This window comes from Berghia stephanieae, chromosome 7 (genome assembly GCF_034508935.2).
Source record: "Berghia stephanieae isolate SIO BIC M18660-M18661 chromosome 7, UCSD_Bste_1.3, whole genome shotgun sequence".
Lineage (NCBI taxonomy): Eukaryota > Metazoa > Mollusca > Gastropoda > Nudibranchia > Aeolidiidae > Berghia > Berghia stephanieae.
In genome coordinates this window covers 48,492,614-48,511,202 of record NC_088366.1, presented here as the reverse complement: position 1 = coordinate 48,511,202, position 18,589 = coordinate 48,492,614, and the positions used below count along the sequence as shown (strand labels likewise).

The window sequence follows — 18,589 nt, the reverse complement described above, 5'->3', positions numbered from 1 at the left end:
TTCTATACTATAAATAAGAAATGCATTCAATTTCTATATATTAAAAAAAAATGTGTGTGGGGGGGGGGCGTCATGTTTTGAATTCATCCGAAATTAACCCTATCTGTCTATCTACGGAATGGAAGAAGAAATATTAGGTGAATGCGTTTATCACTGATTACGCCCCTTAGTTGTGTTGTCCACACAGAGTGTTACGGTAGACTTCTGTGGTTGTCCACCACAGGACACCCTATCAAGAGGACAGCAGACACGACATTGTGTAAACACTATTGTTGTTTTGTAGGGGTCGATGGTTTCTAGGAGTGAACAAAACTCACAAAATCAAACAATTCACGAAAACAACAACAAGCCACAACTCGCTGAGACACCAGGCCCGTGTGGAGAGCGTCTTTGTAAATATTCCGAAAGCGAGTGTCATACCACTCGACCACATAGATAGCCACACAAATAATGCCTTCACTCAATAGATAGTTCGAAGATGACGTCACTCGGGTCTTTGTTATTATATTTTGCCATCCGCGTTTATGAGTAATGCTCACTGAACTGTATTAACCCGACTATAAACGTTCATGGATACACACAGTTTTGTGTGTTGGTCCGTTATACTTCCGGATGGCAATGTTTTGAGCTTCTTGGCCAAGCGCATACTATCTATAGTTTATCGTGAAAGACGGGATTAGCGAAGAGAACACTTGATTTTTCACGGAGATCGGGACCTTTACAATAACAATGATGATACGATAATCAGTAATCGGTAATCGGTAATCGGATACTTGACTAACACGAGTAGATCTCTTATAACATTGATCTATGCGATCAACTGTTTTAACTCACTCAATCCTAGAGATTTTTTTGCTACTTTTATAAATTGGAAAAATCGTATTAAAAATGAGCATGTACATACATAGTTTTATTCAACTATCAGTAACATGTAAAAACTTTAAAAAAACAGTAGCTTTAATACTACGCCTGTAATTTGTCTCAGAAAAATGTAATAAATAGGCATGGGGTAAAAGTAACCCCCGGGTATACTACGGATATAGTCGGTGTTAGGGTTGAATGAGTTAATATTATCATAATGTGTGACAAACCGTATCAATTCGGTGATAAGCCAAGCAAGGCTGACTCTAGTGTTGAATATGATTTAAATAAAAACCACAGTAGCTCCAATATTTGGCTATATAAATCTATTGACAGCAAATACCTTTTTGACATCGTTTATGCGATTCTAAACAGTTATTAACTGAATAAACCGTTTTCATTGGGGTGGGGGTGGGGGGGTGCATAACAATATAGATAGTATTAAGTTGACGTCACCCAGGTCTTTGTTATTGCTTTTTTTTCCATCCGCGTTTATGAGTAATTCTCACTAAACTGTATTAACCAGACTATTAACGTTCAAGGTTACACATAGTTTTGTGTGTTGGTCCGTTATACTTCCGGGTGGCAATATTGTGAGATTCTTAGCCAAGCACATACTATCGAAACTGAATGCATTAAAAATGTGTTGTTTTTTTTAAAAATCCTATTAATGACGATACAAAATGATTAAAAACCCCAAAATAGGTAATTAATTAATTATTTTTTTAGAAAAGACCCAAACCACCCCTTTACAGATCAAACTTCTGTTTATCTCTCCAATCACTGGACCTTTCTTTCTTTCAGTAAGACACGCCGCCCCCCTCTATGCTGCAACACAACAAAAGCGTCACCGTTCATTGCCATATCACCATGGATGTCGAATTGCCTTTACAGCGGAACGCCACTCAATGGACACTTGAATCTATTGACCATACTCACGGCTGACATCATTTCAATTAATCACAACCAAAATAGCCACAAGCCAAATCGTGTCGTACCGATATCCGTACAAGATCGTCACTGAATCGTGGTGTGTCATTGAATTATCTCCCATGTACGACCATGTCGGACACAGCGGGACACAGACGCCAAAATACAATTTTAACCAGTTACCTGATGCACGTACTCTGTAAAAACCCATATTATTTAAAAGTTTGGCCAGAAAACTCGTCCTTCAAATATCAATCCATTTAACTCACTCAACCCTAGAGATTTTAGCTACTTTTCAAAATTGGAAAAAAAGTATTAAAAATGAGCATGTGAATAGATAGTTTTATTCAACTGCCATTAACATGTGAAAAAACTAAAAACATTAGCTTTGATATAATAATATGTCCTCTCCTCCATAATTTGTCTCAGAAAAACGTAATAAATAGGCATGGGGTAAAAAGAAACCCGAGTAAACTACGGATATAGTCGTTGTTAGGGTTGAGTGAGTTAAACGACTCTAATCTTGGCAAAAACTCTCAAACCTGGGACCTCGAGAAATATTCCTTGGAGTTCTTGGTTTGCGAGGGGCTTTTTTCTTTTTAAATAAAAAAAAATAATTTTAAAATCCGTTTATTCATCCCATAGGGGAAATTTGTCTCTCGGGTCTATTCCAAGGGAAGACTGGAATAACCCAGGCGTCAGTCGCAGAGCAGCGCCACAAATTGAGCTAGGGCGAGGTGATTTGCTCAAGGCCACACAGCGCAACGGGTAATCAATCGAACTCGGTACCTTTCGGGTACGAAGCAAAGACAGTATCGCTGAGCCACGCTGGCCACAGGACAAAATGAGGTTCATTTAAATCCATCGGTATAGTTTGAAGGACGAGTTTTCGGGTTAAATTTTTAAATACGTGTTTTTCCGAATACGGCCGTTAATTAATTAAAATTTTTAAAAAAATTGAGCTTTATATAGCTCAATATCCACTACATATGCTCAAGCGCTTTACAAGAGGTCCCTGATCAACAGCAACATTTAACATGTAGGACGGGACATGACGCCTGTTAGGCGATATTACAATTTTTCGGACAAAGACAACGCTGTTAACGGCCAGGTACTCATTTTACACCTGAGCACGGTGAGAGAATGTGAGTAAAGAGCCTTTTCCAAGGACTCAACTATGCGCCGAGCGCGAGGCTCGAACCCAGGACCTTCCGATCCGAAAGCGAGTGTCACACTACTAGACCACACAGCCGCACAAATTAATTGGTTAATCCAGGCTATCAGTGAGTGGACGACGGAGTGGTGCGTAGAACAATAATTCTTCGTCATGCCATATCTCAGAATGACTCCAAATAGAATTCTATGAATCGGACACATTTAGACTAGATACTACGTACTGTTGATTTGTATTAGACTTCAACAATAGTGTCAAAAATAAATAAATAAATAAATAAATAAATAAATAAATAAATAAATAAATAAATAAATAAATAAATAAATAAATAAAAAATAAAAAAACTAGAGAAAACGTTTCATTTAATGGCGATTTTGAAATTCATACGTTTTTTTCCATCGCTTTTCCATTAGACCACGAGAGTGATCAAGGCTCAAATCTCAGTTTTTTGGGCGGTTTTGGGGGTTTTTTTTGGGGGGGGGGGGGGGGGGGGGGGATTCTTTTTTTCCTTTTTTCTTTTCTTTTCTTTTCTTTTAAATGTTTTTTTTTTTTTTTGGTGGTGGAGACAAGAAGAAGAAGAAGAAGAAGAAGAAGAAGAAGAAGAAGAAGAAGAAGAAGAAGAAGAAGAAGAAGAAGAAGAAGAAGAAGAAGAAGAAGTAAAATGAGTACCTGACCGTTAACAGCGTTGTCTCTGTCAGAACAAAAATGTAATATCGCCTTACAGGTTGCTTGTTGCTGTTAGTCGGGTTACCTTTGTAAAGCGCTTTGAGCACATTTAGTGGATATTGCTCTTTATAAACGCTTAATTTTTTTTTTTAGAGAGGTAGTGGATAACATTAGTGTGATGTCCAAATACTGGTTCCAATCTCTTTGGAAGTGTGAAACGAGTGCTGAGGACTTGGCAACTGATCTTTTGGTTTCTGTGTGATGCCATCATCTTATTTTCTAGTCTAAATAAATGCTGGTCGTCAATAAAGATCATCCATCCTCGCTCTTTTTCTATACATCCTGCTACCAAAATAGTTAGGCCACCTTACGATTCAATATATAACCGATTCATTGTCGATCCTTCGGAGGACTGGCTACATACACACTTCCAATGAATTTTTAACAGGAAGGCGTGACATCAGAATTCTGCCTCCCGTTCTGAATGAATTTCCCATCTCATACAAAGATCGAACTGTTTCTAATTCAAATAATATAGTATGTTCAAAATCTCTGTTTCAGAACCGTTCGCCCCCCCCCCCCCACACACACACACACCTCCCCCTGCCCCCAAAATGCATACTGTATTTATTTTCATTCAGTTTTGTGCAGCGTCTCGTGAGTTGTCTTTTGTAGAGCTCAAGGAAACAAGTGATTCCATTGGTTGAACTATTGAACTCACGATTTGTTTTCTTTTGGCATTTTGACGTCATTTGTTGGTCAGTGTCAGGCTTCAGATAGTATGCGCTTGGCTAAGAAGCTCACAACCATGCCATCCTATAGGTAGTTCGAAGATGACGTCACTCAGGCCTTTGTTATTGTTTTTGCCATCCGCGTTTGTGAGTTGTTCTCACTAAACTGTTTTAACCGGACTATAAAAGTTCATGGTTACACAGAATTTGTGTGTTGGTCCGTTATACTTCCGGATGGCAATGTTGTGAACTCCTTGGCCAAGCGCATTCTATCTATAAGTTAACGGTTGCAACGGTTTGACACGCGAGCGACTTGTCAACTTTGGGGACAAAAAGAGATTTGGTCTCTCTGGTAAGGTGCCGTTGTCGAATGATTGTTGTCATGCCAGGCTTGTTAAATAAACTCGTTGACAATAGCTGGCCGAACTGTTATAGATAGTTCGAAGATGACGTCACTCAGGTCTTTGTTATTGTTTTTTGCCATCCGCGTTTATGAGTAATGCTCACTGAACTGTTTTAACCCGACTATAAACGTTCATGGATACACACATTTTTGTGTGTTGGTCCGTTACACTTCCGGATGGCAATGTTATGAGCTTCTTAGCCAAGCGCATACTATCTATACCTGCTTGACTGTTCTGTCGTACTCTGGAAAAGCCCATATTATTTTAAAATTTAGCCAGAAAACTCGTCCTTGAAATATCGATCGATTCAAATGACACATCATCTTTGCAAAAACTCTCAAACCTTGGATTTCGCGGTGTTGACTTTTAAACCTACATGAATGCATTCCCCAAACACTCTACAATTCACGTTGTTAAAAATATTGAGCTTTTATATAGCTCAATATCCACAAAACGTGCTCAAAGCGCTTTACAATGGGTCCCTGGCCAACAGCAACATTTAACATTTAGGACAGGGCATGACGCCTGTTAGGCTCTATTACTTAACTCTGTTAAGTGTCAGGTGCTCACTTTACACCTGAACACGATGAGAGAATATGAGTAAAGAGCCTTCTCCAAGGACTCAACTATGCGCCGAGCGAGCGAGACTCGAACCCAGGAAGGACCTTCCGGTCGGAAAGCGAGTGTCATACCACGAGACCACACAGCCACACGTTAAGCTATCTAGCTGTTTCTCAATAAAAATAAAAGGGCCACTGTTGGTGTAGGAGGACTGTTGTTGTTATTCATAGGTGTCCGAAAGACGTCAATATTTATTAGTTCTGAAGGAGTCATCTATTCAACTCCCCATGGCAACGAGCTGGCGACAATGACACGCGCAACATGTCAACTTCAAGAGGAAATTGGTTTTTCCTACAGCCATACATCAGCTATAACTAGCTGTTGACATTCATTCAAGACTCTGTCTTGTGTCAATTTTGAACTGAAAAATAAAATAAAAATTACGACTAGTATTGGATTGTAAGCTTCAATTTAATAGACGAAGACAGATACTGTTGGACGTTTCGGGTTTCCTCTTTATCAACAAAACAAGATGAATGAAACACTACAGACGAAAGAGATTTATCTTCGTCTAATGAATTGAAGCTTACAATTCAATACTTATTGTTATATTTTTCCCCTTCGAGCTTCAGGCAGCAACATTTTCATTTTGAATTGCTATTTTCTTTTCTCCATCCTTATATCAAAACCAACATTTTGACTTTTTAAAATTCGATTCTGGTTTTGTCTAAAAGAATACAATAAAATGATTAAAACACTTGTCCGATGAATTTCGGAAGTCCAAAGGTGTTATTGAAACGTGACATAGTGTGCAAATGAAGGGTGTGGAATGCTTTAGGCACAAACTGAACCAGCAGCTCTTATGAACATATTTTGTAACCTATAGATTGTAGTAGTCAAGTTGACGTCACTCGGGTCTTTGTTATTGCTTTTTGCCATCCGCGTTTATGAGTAATTCTCATTAAACTGTATTAACCCGACTTTAAACATTCAAGGTTGCACATTGTTTTGTGTGTTGGTCCGTTATATTTCCGGATGGCAAGGTTGTGGGCTTCTTAGCTAAGCGCATACTATCTATGCTAATAAAACTAAAGCCAAACATAAGTTATTGATACACGGTGTTGGAGTGTGTCTTGTTGTAAAGTTTCATCCAACGTGCACTAAGTTGTAGGTCTGATAACCCAACGCCTTATGGGCTCATTGTTGTAGTGGATTATTTTTTTTTTTAATGACGCAAAATATTGCCCATTACAACAATGTTAAACTAGGCCCAAAAGCTGGTCTGGATGACAGACCTGCATATCTGTTACGTCGGTTTCATCCCATTATAATAATGATAATTTTTAAAATTATGCCTTTTCCGCCGCGACATCATAAGATATCGTCGCCTAGGCATTCCACGAAGGAATATAGATAACTCATCAAACAAGATGTCTGATGTCAACAGGAATCACCCATGTTGTCCAAGTGAGCAAATTGGGGGTTAATAATCTTGCTCAAGGAAAACAACGAAAGTTCCTGAAGCGGGGCTCGAACCCGGGACCTTCCGGGTCACAGTGCAATGCCTTAACCGCTCGGCCACTTCGCTCCCCAATTATAATAATAGGTTGTGAAAATAGTTTGGCTGAATTTTCTTTTTTTTAAATTCACTTGTTGTACTGCAGCATTATCAATGATCACTCCTAATAGATGGAACGAAATTGACGTCACTCAGCTCTTTGTTATTGATTTTAGACAGCCATTTTGATAATTAGTTCTCGCTAATTTAAATCAAACATTCTATAAACGCTCAAGGTTAGGGTACACATGGTTTTGTGAGTTGGTAAGTTATATCCGACGGGCGGCTGTTACGAGTATTTTACCTAAAGGCATACCATCAATGATTACGTCACATTACAAGACAGACGATAGGTGACTGTCATATAAAACAAGACCAGAATGCCTAACAAGGATAAAAAAAAAACACCAAAAAACTTGAGCTGTTATATAGCGCAATACCCACCAAACGTGCTCCAAGCGCTTTACAAAAAGTTCCATACCAACAGCAACACGAAACATGTAGAACAAGACACGACGCCTGTTAGGCGATATTACAATTTTTCAGGACAGAGACAACGCTGTTAACTGCCAGGTACTTATTTTACACCCTGAGAGGATGTGAGTAAAAAGCCTTTTCCAATTACCCACTATGCGAGGCCTCGAACCCAGGACCTACCGATCAGTATGCGAGTGTCATACCACAAGACCACAAAGCTTAACAAAGATAGTAATGGCCTTTTTCTCAAAATTAATTGTGAGAGACAGTGTATTATAATTATCAATTTATCTTCTCTGTTGGACGCATCATCATCTGCCCTGCTCTGCTCTGGGATAAAAATACAAAACTTCAAACACGTATTTAATATTTTGGCCAGAAAACTCATCCTTCAAAAATCGATCGATTAAAATGACCCTCAATTTATCAAAAACTCTCAAACCTGAGATTTCACTGAAGTCTTCATGTCAATGAATTTCCAGATTTGAGAGTTTTTGACAGGATGGGGCTCATCTTTCTCGATCGCCATTTGAATTTGAAGGTCGAGTTTTCTGGCCAAAATTTTAAATACGCGATTTTTCCAGAGTGTGCCCGTGTACCCGTTAGTCAGATAGGATTATCAATGTGTCCGCTATCCGTTGGTAATCCGCGTTGTCAGGGGAACTAATCCGCAACTGCTGTCACGAGCGTAGCAGGATTTGTCTCCCCATGTCACCGGAAGAACGTGACAGGCATGCGTACAACAAACCGGAGGTGACGACGCGAGGACACAGTAAGCCACGCCCATTTGATGAGTTAATTGAATGTTTAGGCTACATGGATGACACGCTAAGAAATATATAGATAGATAGATACAGGTACATTTATAGATGCGTTGACGATAATGATAATCACACGGTGCAACTCAGCAAAGAGAAGCGGGGTTAGGGGGTCAGGGGGTGGGGTGGTCGGAGGAGGATGAGAGGTCGAAGGGGGCGGGGGTGTGAGGACAGAGAAGGGAGAGAGAGAGAGAGAGAGAGAGAGAGAGAGAGAGAGAGAGAGAGAGAGAGAGAGAGAGAGAGAGTAAGGAGTCGTGAAATGTAAACTTTGTGAGTACATGATGGTTAAGAAAAATATATTCACCTTCAAAAATATTTATTTATTTAATCATAATGAATACAAACAAAAAATTATATAGAACAAATAACTAACTAGATAAATAGATAATAGATAGATAGACAGATAGATGAATAAATAATAAATGAATAGCAAATAAATAAATATAGATAAATAAATGCATAACAAACAAAGAAATACATAAATAAACAAAAAAAAATGAATAAATAAATAAATAAGATATATATATATAAAGAAAGGATGAGCAAAGTCCTGGATTGCTATGTACTGTCTGTGCTGCTATATGGTTGTGAGAGCTGGACCATAAACAAGACCATGGTTAAAAGACTGGAGGCAGTGGAAATGTGGTTTTACAGAAGAATGATGAGGGTGTCATGGATGGAAAGGAAAAGAAATGAAGAAATTTTAGAAATGGCAAACAGAAAAAGATCACTGATAACAAAAATCATCAAACGCCAAATGGAATTTTTAGGACACATTATCCGCCACCCCGGTTTGGAAATACTCGCCTTGACTGGAAAGATGAATGGAAAAAGAATAAGAGGAAGACAAAGAATAACGTATTTGAAAGGGATAAGAACTTGGACAGATGAAGCTGAGAAAGGTGGCGCTGCTTTAATAGAATTGGCAAGAGATAGATCAGCTTGGCGAAAGATGACCTCCGACGTCTGCTTCAGATATGGAACTACATGAGATGAGTGATATATAAAGAAAGACATATAAATACATAACAAACACATAAATTGATAAATGAAGATATATAAATACACAACAAATAGATGAATAAATAAATATAACTACTTAGCAACAAAATAAGTAAAATTATTGAAAGACACAGCGACGAAAAGGGGAATTAAGATTTATGTATTCTGCACGTCAGCACACGGCTTTAGAAAAAAAAAAAAAAAAAAAAAAGCTGCGTCAGCCGGGAGTCGAACCCGGGTCGATTGCTTGGAAGGCAACCATGCTGACCGTTACACCACCGACGCTGTTGGCTTGTGCACATCACAATATTACGTGACTGTTGAAACGAGTACACCTATCATTTAATTTTATCCGATTCAATACGGGCTGGAAGAATATTTAGCATGGCCGCTAGTTATTCCGTTTTGAAAATATCAAACTAAGAAATTAAGAAGCAGGCACCAGTGTAAGATAAAGAACTGAACAAGTGTGTATTAAAGGTGCCAGACAAAGCAAGAAATAGACAAAATTACAAGACAAAGAAAAAAAAAATCACACCAAAAAATCAGTCTACCTCGGCTTGGGATCGAACCTCAGATCCCCTGACCTTTCATACACAATTGTTCAGAGTTCTTTATCATTGAGCTAATCAGTATGTGACACAAGGCCGTTCGACTAAAGATCAATCATAACTAAAAATAGCCGAATCCAGTCTTTCTCTATCACAATCATGATCATCAATGACGTCAAAGATTACCGTCAGTCTACCACAGGGCCGGTTAGCTCAGTTGGTTAGAGCGTCGTGCTAATAACGCGAATGTCATGGGTTAGAGCCCCATATTGGCCATGCCATTTTTTTAAATTTAATTTTTTTTTTTTTTTTTTTTTTTGCACGAAAGGCTGAGATGGTTTTGTCATAAAATGGCTGCCATGATTACAATCATGATTTTAAAATTTTTTTTTTATCTTTTATTGTTATAATTATTTATTCTGCTGGTGTCGTGTATTTTTTGTCTTTTTTCGTGAGTATTTTTTTTTTTTCATTTTGATAATGTAAGAATTGGGCTTTTGTATAGGGCAATATCCACTAAACGTGCGCAAAGCTGTTTACAAAGGGTCCCTGTCCAACAGGAACACGTAACAGGCAGAACGAGACATGAGGCCTGTTTGGCGATATTATATTTTATTTCCGACAGAGACAACGCTATTAACGGCCTAGTACTCATTTTACATCTGAGTACGGTAAGAGAATGTGGGTAAAGAGCCTTTTCCAAGGACTCCACTATGCGCAGAGCGAGATGAATAATAGATAATAAATAAATGAATAAATAATGGAAAATAAATACATAACAAATAAATAAATATAAATATAACAAATAAGGTAAATAAATAAATAAGAAATAAATTAGTAATGGTATAATTATATACAGAACAAATAAATATATTAAGATAAATAGACACATAACAAACAGATAAATAAAGATAAACATTATATACATAACAATCAAATAAATAAACAAATAAATCTACATAACAACAAGATAATATATTATAAAACTATGGAAAGATACAACAGTCGTAACGTCACTTCCTTCCTAATGACGCATGGTAACTTAGTAACACTGGCTCTAAACTATCGGAATAATGGCGGACGCCGTATGAAATATTTCTCCGGCGAGCATAACAGCGTATCCAGAGGGAAAAAAAATACATAAATTTGATCATGTTTTGACTTTTACACATTCTAATCACAAGGCATATGAAAAGTTCTAGCCAGCATGAAGAATAAAAAATAATGATTTTCTTTGTTTAGAACCAAGATGGCCGCCTTTGCCGGGCGGCGTGACATCAGACTACTGAATCCAATTAAGGTTACTTATTATTTATATGTCGGAAAAATAGAAAGAAGAAAAAAAAAACACAAAAAAGAAAAAATCCCTGCGTCAGCCGGGAGTCGAACCCGGGTCGATTGCTTGGAAGGCAACCATGCTGACCGTTACACCACCGACGCTGTTGTCTTGAAGACGTCACAAAATCACGTGATTGTCTATTCGACAATCCAGGATATGAAACGATCTGAAACGTCCAGTCGTTTGATCCTGTTGATAGAATGCGCTTGGCCAAGGAGTTCACAACATTGCCATCCGGAAGTATAACGGACCAACACACAAACTCTGTGTAACCATGAACTTTTAAGTCTGGTTAATACAGTTTGTGAAAACTCACAAAACGGGATGGCAAAAACAATAACAAAGGCCTGATTGACGTTATCTGCATACTATCTATCCAATAGATAGTATGCGTTTAGCTAAGAAGCTCATAACTTTGCCATCCAGAAGTATAACGGACCAACACACAAAATAACTGTGTGTATCCATGAACGTTTATAGTCGGGTTAATACAGTTCAGTGAGCATTACTCATGAACGCGGATGGCAAAAAACAATAACAAAGACCTGAGTGACGTCATCTTCGAACTATCTATAGATAGAACGAAGTTGACATCACTCAGGTCTTTGTTATTGATTTTTGCCTTCCACGTTTATGAGTTATTCTTACTAAATGTTTGAACCAGACTATAAAAGTTCATGGATACACATAGTTTTGTGTGTTGGTCCGTTATACTAGATGGTGTGCGCTTGGCTAACAAGCTCACAACATTGCCATCCGGAAGTATAACGGATCAATATAGATAGAATGCGCTTGGCCAAGGAGTTCACAACATTGCCATCCGGAAGTATAACGGACCAACACACAAACTTTGTATAACCATGAACTTTTATAGTCTGGTTAATACAGTTTAGTGAGAACAACTCACAAACGCGGATGGCAAAAACAATAACAAAGGCCTGAGTGACGTCATCTGCATACTATCTATACTGACCTTTCATACACACTTGTTCAGAATTTTTTTTAAATTTTCTATCATTGAGCAAATCAGTATGATGTGACGCAAGGACCTTCGATAAAAGATCAACCATAGCTAAAAATAGCCGACTCCAACCTTTCTCTATCACAATCCTGATCATCAATGACGTCAAAGATTATCGTCAGTCTACCACAGGGCCGGTTAGCTCAGTTGGTTAGAGCGTCGTGCTAATAACGCGAATGTCATGGGTTCGAGCCCCATATTGGCCATGTCATTTTTTTATTTATTTATTATTTTTTGCATGAAAATATGAGATGGTTTTGTCATAAAATGGCTGCCATTATTACAATCATGATTTTATTTCTTCTCATTTATTCTTATACTTATCTACTGTGCTGGTTTCATGACTTTTTTTTCTTTTTTCGTTAGAATTATTTTTTCATTTCAATAATGTAAGACTTGGGCTTTGGTATAGCGCAAAATCCACTAACCGTGCTCAACGCTCTTTACAAATGGTCCTTGACCAACAGCAACATGTAAGATTCAGAACGAGATTTGAAGCCTGTTAGACGATTTTACATATTTTCTTTTTCCGACAGAGACAACGCTGTTAACAGCCAGGTCAGGTACTGATTTTACACATGAGTACGGTGAGAAAATCTCTCATAGTGGGCAGGGAGGCACTTACTGTGTCTTCTCTCCCCTTTTATCTTCTTTCCAACATGCTTTCTGTCTTTGTCTTGTGTTGAAATTACTTGGTTTTGTCCTGCCAATGGCCAGATACCCTGGCTAGGAGGGAAACAGTCGAATGTATAGTTAGTTTTGGGAGATGATATTTTTTTTCCTTTTAAATCATCTCTCTTTTATGCACCGTATTTTGTTTTAAATATATTATATATGATTTGTAAACATTTGAGTGTATTCCTCTTAGTGGGGACCTGTGCTTGTGTCTGAATGAGACTTTTAGGTGATCTCAAACTAAGTACTTTGATAGTGTGCTCTTGGAATCTACATAAACCAATTCCCCTTTGTCTTACCTTTTCTTGAGTACTTTAATTGTAATTCTAGAACCTTTTACTATCCCGTTTTCTTCCTTTTTACTGGCACTGATATGACCTTAATGTGTTGCAAGTGTTGTAAAACCCGTAAAAACAAAAACAAAACGGTGAGATAATGTGAGTAAAGAGCTTTTTCCAATGACTAAACTATGCGCCGAGCAAGATGAATAATACATAAATAATAAATAAATAACAGATAAATAACTAAAGGTAAATAAATAGATAACAAATGAATAAGTAATGGTAAAATAAATACAGAACAAAAAAATAAATGAAGACAAATATATACATAACAAACAAATAAATAAAGATAAATAGAATATATACATAACAAACAAATAAATAAAGATAAATAGAATATATACATAACAAACAAATAAATAAAGATAAATCGAATATATACATAACAAACAAATAAATAAAGATAAATAGAATATATACATAACAAACAAATAAATAAAGATAAATAAATAACATAACATATAAAAAACAAATCAAAAACAAAACATGTAAGAATATTGAAAGATACAGCGACGAAAAGGGAGAATTAATTAATGTTATCTTTATGTCGGGGGAAAAAAAAGAAGAAGAATTAAAAAAAGAAAAAAAAAGCTGCGTCAGCCGGGAGTCGAACCCGGGTCGATTGCTTGGAAGGCAACCATGCTGACCGTTACACCACCGACGCTATTGTTCAGAAGACATAACAAAATCACGTGACTGTTGATTCCACAATCAAGATTTTATGCAACGAGTCAAACAGTCGTTTGAACTTAATCAATACTGGCTGGTAGATTATTCAACATGGCCGCCAGTTATTCAGCAATAACAGAGATATGACGCAAGGTCCTCCCATTAATGATTAGTCATAGCTAAATATAACAATCCAAAATTTTACTATCACAATCATGATCATCAATGGCGTCAAAGATTACCGTCAGTATACCACAGGGCCGGTTAGCTCAGTTGGTTAGAGCGTCGTGCTAATAACGCGAATGTCATGGGTTCGAGCCCCATATTGGCCATGTCATTATTTTGTTGTGTTTTGGTTGTTTTTGTTTTTTTTTTTCGGATGAAAATCTGAGATGGTTATGTCATAGAATGGTTAGCGTTGTTATAGCTATATGATTTATATATTTTAATACCATTTCAATGAATGACTGAATGAATGAATGAATGAATGAATGAATGAATGAATACATTATAATTATTTATTATCGGAAAAAACAAAAACAAACATAGTATGCATCTTTTATACATAGCAACAACTATTAACAATGTCAACAAAATATTTTTTAAAAACAATTTGAAAAAGAAAAAAATATTGTATAATATTATTTTCTTGACAAAATCTGATTTAAAATCTGTACGCTCTCTAAGGTGTTGGTTTTATGAGATTTTTTTTTCTTTGTTTCTTCTTTTTTTTTTTTTTTTTGGTGATTTTTTATTTATTGTTATAATTTATTTAATGTTGTAAAAATTACTTGCGTCTAAATTTGTGCAAATTTTCAACCGTTCTCTCTTTAAATTTAATTGAATTTTCAAAATCGAGGTTATCCCGATTTAAAATAAAAATAAAATTCCCTTTATTCATTCCATAGGGGAAATTTATTTCAAGGGAAGGCTGGAATAACCCAGGCGTCAACCGCAGGGCAGCACAGCAAATTGAGCTAGGGCGAGGTGACTTGCTCAAGGCCACACAGCGCAGCGGCGGGTGATCGAACTTGGTACCCTTTCAGGTACCCTTACAAAGCAAAGGCCGTTTATAGTCTGGTTAATACAGTTTAGTGATAATTACTCATAAACGCGGATGACAAAAAACGATAACAAAGACTCGAGTGACGTCAACTTCATTCTATCAATAAACGTTCATGGTGACGCATAGTTTTGTGTGTTTGTGCTCTCTATTTCTGGAGGGCAAAACTATGTGTAACCTCAACCGTTTATTGATTGAAATTACTACGTGAGAACTAATCACTAAATACACGTCTAAAAACAACAACAAAGGACAAAGTGAAGTCAATTTCTTTCCACGTGTATTGATAACATAAACGCCTAAATTTCAAGCTCTCTCTCTGATAACCCAAAACACATTGGCCTAATACAGCAAGTCAGGATGGCCGAGCGGTCTAAGGCGCTGCGTTCAGGTCGCAGTCTACTCTTGTAGGCGTGGGTTCGAATCCCACTTCTGACAATATTTTTTTTTTGACAATCAAATTTGTGTAAACCTGTGTACGGTTTTTTTATTCTTTGATCGTTACCGTGTTTGTTCTAGTATTTTTTCATTTTTGCTATTATTGTTTAGTAATATTATTATTATTATTATTATTATTATATTATTATGTATTATTATTATTATTATTATTATTATTATTATTATTATTATTATTATTATTATATATTATTTTATTATTATTATTATTATTATTATTATTATTATTATTATTATTATTATTATTATTATATTATTTATTATATTATTATTATTATTATTATTATTATTATTATTATTATTATTATATTATTATTATTATTTATTATTATTATTATTATATTATTATTATATTATTATTATTATATTATTATTATTATTATTATTATTATTATTATTATTATTTATTATTATTATATTTATTATTATTATTATTATTATTATTATTATTATTATTATTATTATTATTATATTATTATTATTATATCTATATTATTATTATATTTATATTATTATTATTATTATTATTATTATTATTATTATTATTATTATTATTATTATTATTATTATTATTATTATTATTATTATTATTATTATTATTATTATTATTATTATATTATTATTATTATTATTATATATAATATTATGATATTATGTGATATGATGATGATTATTATTATTATTATTATTATTATTATTATTATTATTATTATTATTATTATTATTATTATTATTATATATTATTATTATTATTATGATTATATGATTATTATTATTATTATTATTATTATTATTATTATTATTATTATTATTATTATTATTATTATTATTATTATTATTATTATTATTATTATTATTATTATTATTATTATTATTATTATTATTATTATTATTATTATTATTAATATTATTATTATTACTACTACTACTACTACTACTACTACTACTACTACTACTACTACTACTACTACTACTACTACTACTACTATCACCTCGATCACCATCAATTCTATAACAAACCAAATCATGTGACAAATGATTGCATCAGTCAGCACATCCAACTCGGTCATGCAAGACCTCTGATCAAAAACGGCAAGTCAAAGTTAAATATAGCACAGTCCTTTATCATCAATGGCGTGAAAGATTGACGCTTGTCTACCACAGGGCCGGTTAGCTCAGTTGGTTAGAGCGTCGTGCTAATAACGCGAATGTCATGGGTTCGAGCCCCATATTGGCCATGTAATTTTTTTTTCGTTTTTATTTTCTTTCTTTCTTCCTTGTTACTTTTATTTTTATTTATTTATTTGTTTATTTATGATAATTTAATTGTTATTCATTATTTATTTATTTATTCATGCATTTATTTATTTTTTGTGTAATTTTTTTTTATTGTTTATCTATTTATTTACTGACTTCTTTATTTCTTTTTTATTTCTTTATTTCTTTATATACTATTTATTTCTTTATGTACTATTCATTTATTTATTTAATTTTTTATCTATTTAATCATTTATTTATTTAATCATTTATTTATTTATTTTTAAAAGAATGTTTGTTGATCACCATGTTTCTGGACTGACTGTTTTAAATCGTATTTAAATATTTTCGTTACTTTGTTGTGGGATCTTCAAATAATCTATTGATCTATTGAGATTTTATATAGCGCACTATCCACTTAACGTGCTCAAAGCGCTTTACAAGGGGTCTGTGGCCAACAGCAACATTTACCATTGAAATTTAGGACGAGACCTGACGCCTGTTAGGCGATATTACAATTTTTTTTTCAGACAGAGACAAAGTTGTTAACGGCCAGGTACTCATTTTACACTTGAATACGGTGAAATAATGATTAAATTCATGCCTTATATTATATTATTTGCTACTACCTAAAAATGAATATAATTTGAATCGAATTAAATATTATATAGATAGAACGTAGATGACGTCATTCAGGCCTTTGTTATTGTTTTTTGCCATCCGCGTTTGTGAGTAATTCTCACTAAACTGTATTAACCAGACTATAAACGTTTAAGGTTACACACAGTTTTGTGTGTTGGTCCGTTATACTTCCGGATGGCAATGTTGTGAACTCCTTAGCCAAGCGCATACTATCTATAAAATCTATTACTAGATGCTAGGAACAGGTCAACCTATTGCAGTGTATTAAAACCAGCATCATCTATGCTATGTGCGGCTATCTCGTGGTCTAGTGGTATGACTCTCGCTTTCTGATCATCGAAACGTCCTGGGTTCGAGCCTCACTCGTCGCATATTTAATATTAGACCTTGGAGAAGGATCTTTACTCACAATCTCTCACCCTACTGTAAAATGAGTACCTAGCCGTTAACAGCGTTGAATCTGTCGGGGAAAAAATGCAAATCGCCCAACAGGCGTCATGCCCCCCTTGTACACGTTACGTGTTGCTGTTGGTCAGGGACCCTTTGGAAAGCACATTGATCACGTATAGTGGATATTGCGTTATATAAAAGCTCAATTTATTTTTTTGGAGTATTTTTTTTTTTTAAATTTGAGTTGCTTTTCTTGCTGTGCAACTTGCTTACTTTACTCAACCTCTTGATGGTTCACCAGTACAAATATTGTGGGATATTTTGGGATAGCGTGGCTAAGCGGTACCTACTGTCTTTTCTTCGTATCCGACAGGTACCGAGTTCGACTACCATTTTTTTCCGACAGAGACAACGCTGTTAACGGCCAGGTACACCTGAGTACGGTGAGAGAATGTGAGTAAAGAGCCTTTTCTAAGGACTCAACTATGCGCCGAGCGCGAGACTCGAACCCAGGACCTTCCGATCCGAAAGCGAATGTCATACCACTAGACCACATAGCCGAATAGAGGGAATTTATTTATTTATTTATTTATTTATTTATTTATTTATTTATTTTTAAGGCTGACGCGGTGAACGCCATCTTTCTTCTTCAAGGTCATCATTGTCATAATTTGTCCCACAAAACAGAAAAAAATTCCCTTTATTCATCCCATAGGGGAAATTTGTCTCTTGAATCTATTCCAAGGGAAGACTGGAATAACCCAGGCGTCAGCCGCAGTGCAGCGCCGCAAACTGAGCTAGGGGGGGGGGGAGGGGTGAGGTGATTTACTCAAGGCCACACAACGCAGAGGGTACTCGAACTCGGTAACTTTCGGGTTCGAAGCAAAGACCGTACCGCTGAGCCACGCTGCCCCACAAGAACATCCGCTCGCAAATTATGGCGCCCAAAAATTTGTCTATTTCTACGACGTTTTTTAAAGAATTAGGAAGGTCTTTCAGAGAC

At 35.5% G+C, this 18,589-nt stretch overlaps 8 non-coding genes across 8 annotated transcripts; 5 read left to right on the top strand and 3 right to left on the bottom strand.

Annotated features, from left to right (window-relative positions):
- Nucleotides 1-9,395: 9,395 nt before the first annotated feature.
- Trnag-ucc (transfer RNA glycine (anticodon UCC)) lies at nt 9,396-9,467 on the bottom strand. The gene has a single exon. It is a non-coding gene; the product is annotated as a tRNA-Gly (tRNA).
- Nucleotides 9,468-9,935: 468 nt separating this feature from the next.
- On the top strand, nt 9,936-10,009 carry Trnai-aau (transfer RNA isoleucine (anticodon AAU)). Its single transcript has one exon. It is a non-coding gene; the product is annotated as a tRNA-Ile (tRNA).
- A 1,092-nt stretch (nt 10,010-11,101) lies between these two features.
- On the bottom strand, nt 11,102-11,173 carry Trnag-ucc (transfer RNA glycine (anticodon UCC)). The gene has a single exon. It is a non-coding gene; the product is annotated as a tRNA-Gly (tRNA).
- Nucleotides 11,174-12,225: 1,052 nt separating this feature from the next.
- Nucleotides 12,226-12,299, top strand: Trnai-aau (transfer RNA isoleucine (anticodon AAU)). Its single transcript has one exon. It is a non-coding gene; the product is annotated as a tRNA-Ile (tRNA).
- A 1,402-nt stretch (nt 12,300-13,701) lies between these two features.
- Trnag-ucc (transfer RNA glycine (anticodon UCC)) lies at nt 13,702-13,773 on the bottom strand. Its single transcript has one exon. It is a non-coding gene; the product is annotated as a tRNA-Gly (tRNA).
- A 263-nt stretch (nt 13,774-14,036) lies between these two features.
- On the top strand, nt 14,037-14,110 carry Trnai-aau (transfer RNA isoleucine (anticodon AAU)). Its single transcript has one exon. It is a non-coding gene; the product is annotated as a tRNA-Ile (tRNA).
- Nucleotides 14,111-15,195: 1,085 nt separating this feature from the next.
- On the top strand, nt 15,196-15,279 carry Trnal-cag (transfer RNA leucine (anticodon CAG)). Its single transcript has one exon. It is a non-coding gene; the product is annotated as a tRNA-Leu (tRNA).
- A 1,182-nt stretch (nt 15,280-16,461) lies between these two features.
- Trnai-aau (transfer RNA isoleucine (anticodon AAU)) lies at nt 16,462-16,535 on the top strand. The gene has a single exon. It is a non-coding gene; the product is annotated as a tRNA-Ile (tRNA).
- Nucleotides 16,536-18,589: the final 2,054 nt, after the last annotated feature.